Below are 9,452 nucleotides of genomic sequence, written 5' to 3'. Positions count from 1 at the left end.
TATATATATATATATATATATATATAGTATTCTGGCAGCTGGGTTGGCAGAAAAAAAAAGCAGAATAACAGCTGTAAAATTACAGAACTTTACTGTAAAATAACGGTCGTTAAAATACAAAAATTTACCATAGAATAACAGACAGTAAATTACAGAAATTTACTGTAAAATAATTGCTGTAAATTATAAAAAATTATTGTACAATAATTATCATTAAACAATAAAATATTTGCCAGATAATAATGGACATTAAATAACAGAAATTAACCGTAGATTAATGACATTAAATTACAGAAATTTACCATAAAATAATGACATTGAATTACAGAAATTTATCATAGAAAAGCAGATGTTAAATTACATAAATTTTCTTAAATTTTAGATTCTGGTAAATTTCTGTAATTTATCAGCTATCATTTTACGGTAAATTTCTGTAATTTAAAGTTCATTATTTTACGGTAAATTTCAGTAATTTAACATCCATTATTCTATGGCAAATTTATGTAATCTACCGTCTATTATTTTATGTTAAATTTCTGTAAATAAACGTTCGTTATTCTACAATAAATATCTGTAATTTACTGGCCATTATCCTATGGTAAATTTCTGTCATTTAATGTCTTTTATTTTCCTTAAATTTCTTTAATTTTAAATTTCTGGTCAATTTCTGTAATTTAACATCTGTTATTTTACGGTAAACTTCTGTCATTTAACGCCCACTATTGTACGGTAAATTTCTGTAATGTACTATCCATTATATTCCATATATTTCCTTAATTTAAAATTACTGGTAAATCTCTGTAATTTAACATTTTTTTATTTTTTTTTACGGTAAAATTTCTGTAATTTAACAGCCGTCATTTAACTGCCAAAAAAAGAAAGAAAAAAAAAACACAAAATTCCTTTTTTCTTTTTTTTTTATTACAGTGTACATGCAGATCATCAGTGACAATTTTGCAGTATAGACTGCATGTGTGCATAGTTTACCAATTGCACAGAGGACATAAAACTTCAGGCAAATATTTTATATTTTTAAAAAGAAAATATTTCTTGTTGAGGCATTTACGATGGCATTTGGCAACCATAAGCATGATGGTAATATTTGGCTCCCTTTATTTAAAACTACATTTGAATATATTCTAACACTGTCATCTTTTTTTTATCAGCAATAGTCAGTTGTCATTTTTGATGTTAATGTGATGTATTATAATTTGTAAAAATCTAAATTAGCATTAGTTTTACTGCACACTTGTTGTAAAGAAATGCCATGCACATAATCTTGCCATGTAATGATTCCACAACACCACCTGTGTAGAATTTAGCATGCCTGCATATCCCAGGGTGCCGTCTATACTTGTGATAAATATCCCAATAAGAAGCGAAATCTCAAAAGACGCAAATATGTGGTCCCCCTAATTAGGCAGAAGAACCCCAACTGAACGTCTGATCAATAGAGCATCTCTGCGCACCGTCACGTCCCATTATCGGCAGAGCTCATCATTTTCAGCCGTTTGTCCCTCTATTCTTGCTTGCGCCGGATCTCTCCGCTGTCATTAGCTGTAAATCAGAAGCAGAACGTGCGGTGGGTTAAGGGCGATGCTTTAATTACACCAGCTGCAAAGCCGTTTCGGTTCTGGCTCACCTCGTGCCCTGCCTGTCGAGATCACATGGCGCCGTCCATCCGAAAGCGGTGACGGATGGCACTTTGAAGCCCACACGCGCCGTAGGATGACCCGCGCTACATAAACAATCCCATTCGCCTCGCTCTACTCAAATAAAACTGAAATAATGAGCAAACTTCTTCAGCTCACAGTTCGAAAAGGATTTTATTAACTTCTCCATTCCTGCGACAGGTGAGCGGAGAGGGAAAGCGAACCGTGAGCTATTGGTAAAATTAGGGCCGGTTCTTCCTCAAATGGGTGCAGAGGGAGGTTGTCACACCTTTAGTGTGATTAATTAATGTTTGCTTCTCGAACCTCGGAAGGGAAAGTGAATGCTTCTTCATTTGTGTTGTCAGGATTACAAAGGGGAAGGGTAATCCAAATCAGCTTCTCTGACGACGGATGCTTTATCATCATTACAATGGCTTTACTGGTGTCTGTTTGCTGCGATTTCCAACCGTCGGCGAGGAATAAATCTATAACTGAAGTTCCTGGTTGTTTGTCACTTTTTCCACCGGGGAGCTACAAGAATAGATGGACTCTTCTGGATGTAGTGCACACATATGAGAGGGAATTGCAAAAGCTCATAAGTCTTGAAAGCTACTGTCTTTTGAGTAAATCCTTTTCAGTCAATTAGTCAAATTGATTCCCAAAGTGGTCTGAATGATTCATTAGTCGTGAAAAATAAAGGTCCGCAAATCTTTGTCCAAATGACTGGAAAGGTCATGGAAAAGCTTCTTTTCAGAGAGTTCTTTTCAATTAAACTAGCTTCCATAAGGGTCTGAGTGATTCAGTCCATTTCGGAATCAAAACGTCTGTGAATCATTATCTAAATGACTGGAGCGATGGTAAAAAAGTAATTGGAGGCAGTTGTATTTTAAGTAAGTTCTTTCAATGGATCAATCAAACTTGGTCAACAACGTGGAATGAATGATTCATCTGAGAGTATATCCACATTGAAGGAGGGAAAGTCAATGAACTTCCTCTTTCTGAGTCAGGTATTTTTTTCATGAATCGGTCGTACTGGCACACAGCATAGTTTCAGTTATTCATTAGTAAATGACTGTAAACTTGGAAATGTAAAATCCAAGATGGTGTTCATTTGTGTTGATGTTTTTCAATCAGTTGGTTACTAGAGAGGTAAAATCATTCAATTGTAAAATCGTTCAATCAATGACCAAATGACTCAAAATTAATGTATGAATGTGCAAAAACATATTAGCAGCTTAACAAAACATGCTACTAAAGCAAACAAATGTTAGCAAACTTGCAAAACAAAAAACAAAAAAACAATCAAAGCCTGTCAAAACATGCTATCAATGTACAAAACATGTTAGCAATTCAGCTAATAACCTATAAAAACATAATCAGCTTACAAAACCTGTGATCAACATCCAAAATGTGTTAGCAATATTCCAAAACATGCTATTAGCATTGATCAAGTTAGCAACTGGCCAAAACAGGCATGTCAACTTTCCAAAACATATGAATAGGCCTGTCACGATTGTCACAGAAATTGTTGCAATAAGCGAATCAAATCAAATTTTGAAACTAATCCACTTGTTAAGTGTACCATCACGTTAAGTGGCTTTCAGGTCCAAGTGCTCTATAAAAACTGTATGGGGAGACTTATCAAATGGTAAAAATAATCATTTACAAAGTGATGAAATACTTTCAAGATTCACAATTGCAGAAAGTGGTACATTTTTTATACAGTAATTTGTTAAAATATTGATGTCTGTGATGTAGCAAGTCCAGAGACTGTTGTGTACACAATTATTTTATGTAAAATTCACTTTAATGTAAGATGTGTCTAAAAGATGGCCATAAACGAGTATTGTCTCAATTCAAATGTTAAGCAGCTTGGACCCAAAAACAGTATTTCATATGTTACTAGTAATTAGGCCCACACGGAATCTGCGCGTGCAGAAATTTGCAGACTTCTGCAGATTTTCAGCCCATCGTTGAGTCTATTTATTTAGTTGTGTGTACATTTATATTTATTCAGTTTTTAAATTAATTTCAGTAACATTGTTGACTAATATGAAAACATTCACACATATGATTTACTTACAATACAGTTCGTAAAGGTATAATATCTGTATTTTAGCAGATATATTGTAGATATGTTATGAGAGACTTGCTTAGTTTACTAAATAAATGGATCTAATAGGACGTGCATTGTAAACAATAAGTAAAAGTTAAAAATGTAATATTTTTATTTAATAGATTACGTTTTTAGTTATAATACTCCTAAAATCATTCTGCATAAATATGCAGATTTTTCACAATATTCTGCGCAGAAATAGCAAAAAATGTCAGCAGATTTTGTCTGACCCTACGGATACGTCACAAGCAAATTATTTTTTTTATAAAAAATTACTTAACAAGCAAATTATATAGTTATTATACAACAGCATAGTAATTTAAATAGCTATAAACACTTTCAAAGTACAAAGACTTTCTCTAATTTAGGTTATTTAGATTCTGTAATTCAATGTTAAAATGAAAAGTGTTATAAAAAGGATGATGGTAAAATGTCCTATTAGGCAAATGTCTAATTATAAACCTTGACTCCGGTGAGTTAGAATTTAAATGTAATTGTAAAATGGCTTTAAGAGTGTTTGTGAATTATTTATTGCAACATCAAAAACTATTGAGGTCATGTCCACATATTGCTTGATAAGTCAATATATTTTGGCAGGCCTACATACAGTAGGAATGTAAAAATATTAGCACTGTTAAAACATGTTAACTACATGATTAAAATTGTCAACTTTTAAAACGTGCCAGCTATACAGTAGCACTGTAATATGCTACATTAAAATGTTTATTTAGAAATTATTTTTTTTTTTACTTGACTGGAAAGGTCACAGAGATGTATTGTTATGAAGACTCATGGTATTGGTTATGATATAGTAAAAACACAATTATTAACATTAATTGATTATATTATTAATCAAAAACCTTACCGAATGCTAACAACTAGCTTTCTCTAACTTCATTAAAAAACCAACATGTTTCCTAAAGTTGCAGCAGCAAAAAAGACTCTTTCACATCTCAAGGTCAGAAACTGTGTTGACAATGGTCATAAAAAAGTTAAATATATAAATAAAAGCCTTCAAATGTCATACGTGTACCTCAGGGGAAAGAAAAAAAAGGTATGTGACCTGTTTAAAGCGAGCTCTTTGTTGTGCAGTGTGTGGCTTCTTGAGAAGGCCTCACGGTGATTGTCTTTTTGTCTGTTGGCTTGTGAAATTATACCTGTGTGATGATCACACCAGGGAAAGAACATCCAAGACCAGCCATCATCCTATTTTGGGCCCTCAAAACAAACAGCAATAAAGCGCAGATCCTGGGAGAACAGCAGGGGAGGATTTCAAAGCAATAAACGCACCTCTCGCTTTGTACATATTTGTTTAGTACATCAGAAAGGAAAACACACACACACTCAAGCACACGCATACTTGTCTGGGGCTAGTTGTAACATGGAAAATTGACAAATGGATCTTTATATTGGTTTCAAGCACAGTCTATGTTTAAAACCCTCTTAGATTTATTATTTTTTTAAACCAAACTAATATTTAGGCATGTCAGTACAATAAAAAATAAAATAATATTAATAATCATCATCATGTAATAATACAATCATTATACAACTAATATGTCATTTAAATGAAACTAAATGTGTTTATATTAACATTGCAAATTCACAAGAGTAATGTATTTGTCAACTTGTATACATCATTTAATATACACATTTATACATAGTATTACTACTAAAAAACATTTTTTATCTAATAAATTGTTAAAATAATGTCTGTAAAAATGTGCATTTTACCATTTTTATTTTACATTTATTTTAATTTTTTACATTATTTCACTTAATTGCTTGCCATTTTCATTTTTAAGCCTTATATCTTTAATGTTATACATAGTCATACTGCTTTTGTAAAAAAAAATCATGTTCAGTGTTGCCAGATATAGTAAAACCCACCCAAATGTACACATACGCAAAAAAAAAAGAAAGAAAATGTCATTTATATTTATTTAAATTGAAATTAACCTAGTTACTTTAACTTTCAGATTTTTTTTTACCATACATGCACCATGCAACCAACACCAGCAGCCATCATAACATAACCGACCATATTGAAAAACTGCTCCCTCTGACCTACACACTATTAAACCTCTTGTGTGGCTTCCGGGTCCAATTACTCTAATAAACTGTTTGGGGAGACTTAACACATGGTAATATTAAACTTTTACATAGGGCTGTGATACTTTCAAATATCACAGTCGCAATTTACATACATCCATGGCAAAAAGTGAATAGATAGTGAATACGTTTTTATAAACTGTTAAAACATTGATGTCTGTGATGCAGCAAGTCCAGAGACTGTTGTGTACACCATGATTGTATGTAAAATTCACTTTAATGTGAGACATGAGTAAAAAGTGGTCATGAATTAATATTTTCTCAATTCAAATAGGAGCGGCTTGGATTCAAAAACAGTATTTTATATTTCACGACTTAAGTGGATTAGTGTATGTTTTATTTTCGAAATTTAGTAGAAATTCATCCCAGTTGATGTTTCAAATTCTTTTGAACATTATAAGGTGCCACTTGTCAATCAGACAATGAATGCTTCCATGTTTGCTCTTGCTGTCAATTGTGGAAAAATTGATCGATAAAAGTGTTAGGATAAACTGCTCTGAGTTTAACTGCAGGCTATGCATAATGCACGTGCACGTGAAGGGGAGTCAGATTTGTCCCTCACCTGCACTGGTCACTACTAACTGAATAGAGTAGGAGCACTCAGCACTGAGTAGGAGCACTCAGTTGTGTTACTTGTGTAAGTTGCATATAACATTTACATTTCAAAACTGCCCAATTTTTGTCATCCTGCCTTTTTTTTTTTACCAGCACTATTAAATTCAAAACCACACAATCTGGCAACACTGATCATGTTCAGTGAATATAATATAATTTACTAATATATTTTCTATAATGTGAGATTTAAAAAATCAGAATTTTTATGTGACCTATTTGTTTTAAAATTATTTTATATAAATATAGGTTATACATAATGTTCTTATTTTGTATAATTAATTTTTTAAGCAATTTTTTCTATATATATTTTTTATAAATATATAGTTAAAAATCTAAATTCACTTTGCTTTGAATTTTCCAAATATTATCCAAATGATTTTTATCAGAGCAAGGAAATTTTAACAGTATGTCTGATAATATTTTGTTCTTCTGGAGAAAGTCTTTTTTTTATTTCGGCTAGAATAAAAGCAGTTTTGAAATTGTTAAAAGCCATTTAAAAAAATTTTTTTTTTTTTTTTTACAGAATAAACCATCGTTATACATTAACTTACCTAATTACCCTAACCTGCCTAGTTAACCTAATTAACCTAGTTAAGCCTTTAAATGTCCCTTTAAGCTGTATAAAAGTGTCTTGAAAAATATCTATTCAAATATTATTTTCTGTCATCATAGCAAAGATAAAATAAAAGTTATTAGAGATAAGTTATTAAAACTATTATGTTTAGAAATGTGTTAAAAAAAATCTTCGCTCTGTTAAACAGAAATTGGGGAAAAATAAACAGGGGGGTAATAATTCTGACTTCAACTATGTATATGAATATATACTGTAGGCCTGTATACACACACACACACACACACACACACACACACACACACACACACACACACACCACCAAAATATATAAATAAAATAATAATAAATAAATAAACCCCAGCGTAGGTCTTTAGTCTGACAACTTTTCAATTACTCGAGCACTGTTTCCCATCAAATATATAATGTTTCACAGATCAAATTTACACACTTTAATAAAGCTGTCAAAATGTGCATTGCTACCTCGTTCAGTTGACCTTTTCCCACATCTGTGCTCTTTACATCAGCGAACCGTCCAGCACATGCCCTTTCAGTCACCCTGTGGTGGGTTATAAGCGGTTTACTCTGGCGGTGAGAATAATAAAGCGTTGATAAGTAAACTCTAGTTTCCCTCGGGACACTGGTTAAAGCTCAGAGGATTCATTTGCTCTATTGCACTGCCTTGTCTCTCCTCATTAGATGTGTCACCATTGTTTAGCTGATGTGGATGTGGACAGAAGTGGAAAGCAGTTTTTTTTTTTTTTTCTAATTCATATCAGATATGCAAGTGCCTGTACAGAAGCCCAGAAAGCAGGATTTATGAACATTCATTAAGAAAACTAATCATAATAGTAACATTACTTTTTTTAAAGTACCGTAGCAGGTCTAAAATTTCAAAATAGTCTTGTATATTCTTAAATGCTGAAGCCAAAAAACATATTTGACTAGGTCATCTGACTGATATTCCAGCTAATTGTAATGTTTTTCTATATTATTAGCAAATTAGCCTCTAACTGTTAGCCAGGATGTGACAATATCTTAACGTGAAATTATACTAATTTATTTAAATCTTAGCAACATGATTTAAATATATAAACAACACACTAAAATATACAAACAACACTTTAATATATGCCAAACATAAACTAGAGAACTGTTAAAATATTAAAAATATAAAAAATTTAAACAATTAGCATAATCATGCTAATATGATATTAGAAACACAATAACAATGTAATAACATGTTAAAGCATACTAAAATATAAATTATGTTAGTAATTTGTTAGAGTACTAGAAACATGTTTTCAACATGTAAACAACAAAACAAACTAGCATGTGCTTAGACATCCTAGAAATAAGTTAGGAATGCAAGTTACAACATGCTAGAATGCTAAATCATGCTATTAATTTGTTAAAATCTAGGAACATGTTAGAATCATGAAAGCAGCACAATAAAACATTCTGACATTTTGGTAAAGCATGCTAGAAATTGCTGGAAGTGTATTAGAAATGTGCTTAGTGTTAACAAATTTAGCTAATGTGTTAAATCAGTTCCTCATTCAGATCATCAGCTTATTAGCAAAGACTGAAAGATCTGTGATGGGTGTGACAGACAAAGGAGACATCCAAAACATGCAGTGTTGGTGGTCCTTCAGGAACATGGTTGAGAAACACTGTGTTAAATCATTAGAAATGTGAATGAAGTACGCTAAGCATGATAACAATGAGATGATAATGTTAAAACATTGTAGAATTTTACATCACATTATTCATTTGTTTAAATCTGGAAACATGCTAACAATTGGAATATGCTAGAAATGTGAGAATATTTTAGCGCTAAAGCTAATAATGTGTCCGTATCTGACTCTGTCCTTAAAACCTTAAAGGCTTAAAACAATTTTAACCATAAATAAAAATAAGAATAACATAAGAGTTTGTGGAAAATATACACTACCTGACAAAAGTCTTCTAATTTATCATTTGGAAAAGTGGCAAAAGGTATTGTTTGATGAATCATCTGTTGAACTGCATCAAAAATACTGCAGAAGACCTACTGCAACCTTCATGGATGCAAGATTCTCCAAGAAATCAGTCAAGTTTGGTAATGGAAAAGTCATAGTTTGGGGTTACATTTAGTATGGGGGCATGCGAGAGATCTGCAGAGTGGATGGCAACATCAACAGCCTTTATCAAGACATTTGTGCAGCCCGTTACATCACAAACCACATGAGAGGGCAAATTCTTCAGCAGGATAGTGCTCCTTCTTGGACCACTTCTCTTCTCCATCTACACAACATCGTTGGGATCAGTCATCCAGAAACATGGATTCTCCTACCACTGCTATGCTGATGATGCCCAGCTATACCTCTCTTTTCACCCTGATGAT

General features: G+C 32.3%; 1 long non-coding RNA gene across 1 annotated transcript; it reads right to left on the bottom strand.

Annotated features, from left to right (window-relative positions):
* Window positions 1-923: 923 nt before the first annotated feature.
* Window positions 924-8,122, bottom strand: LOC141380103 (uncharacterized). The gene is made up of 4 exons (XR_012397549.1): window positions 7,550-8,122; window positions 4,926-5,016; window positions 1,643-2,793; window positions 924-1,557 (listed from the first exon to the last, which is right to left on the bottom strand). It is a non-coding gene; the product is annotated as an uncharacterized lncRNA (long non-coding RNA).
* Window positions 8,123-9,452: the final 1,330 nt, after the last annotated feature.

This window comes from Danio rerio, chromosome 22, assembly GCF_049306965.1.
Source record: "Danio rerio strain Tuebingen ecotype United States chromosome 22, GRCz12tu, whole genome shotgun sequence".
Lineage (NCBI taxonomy): Eukaryota > Metazoa > Chordata > Actinopteri > Cypriniformes > Danionidae > Danio > Danio rerio.
This window is presented reverse-complemented; position numbering and strand designations above follow the sequence as displayed.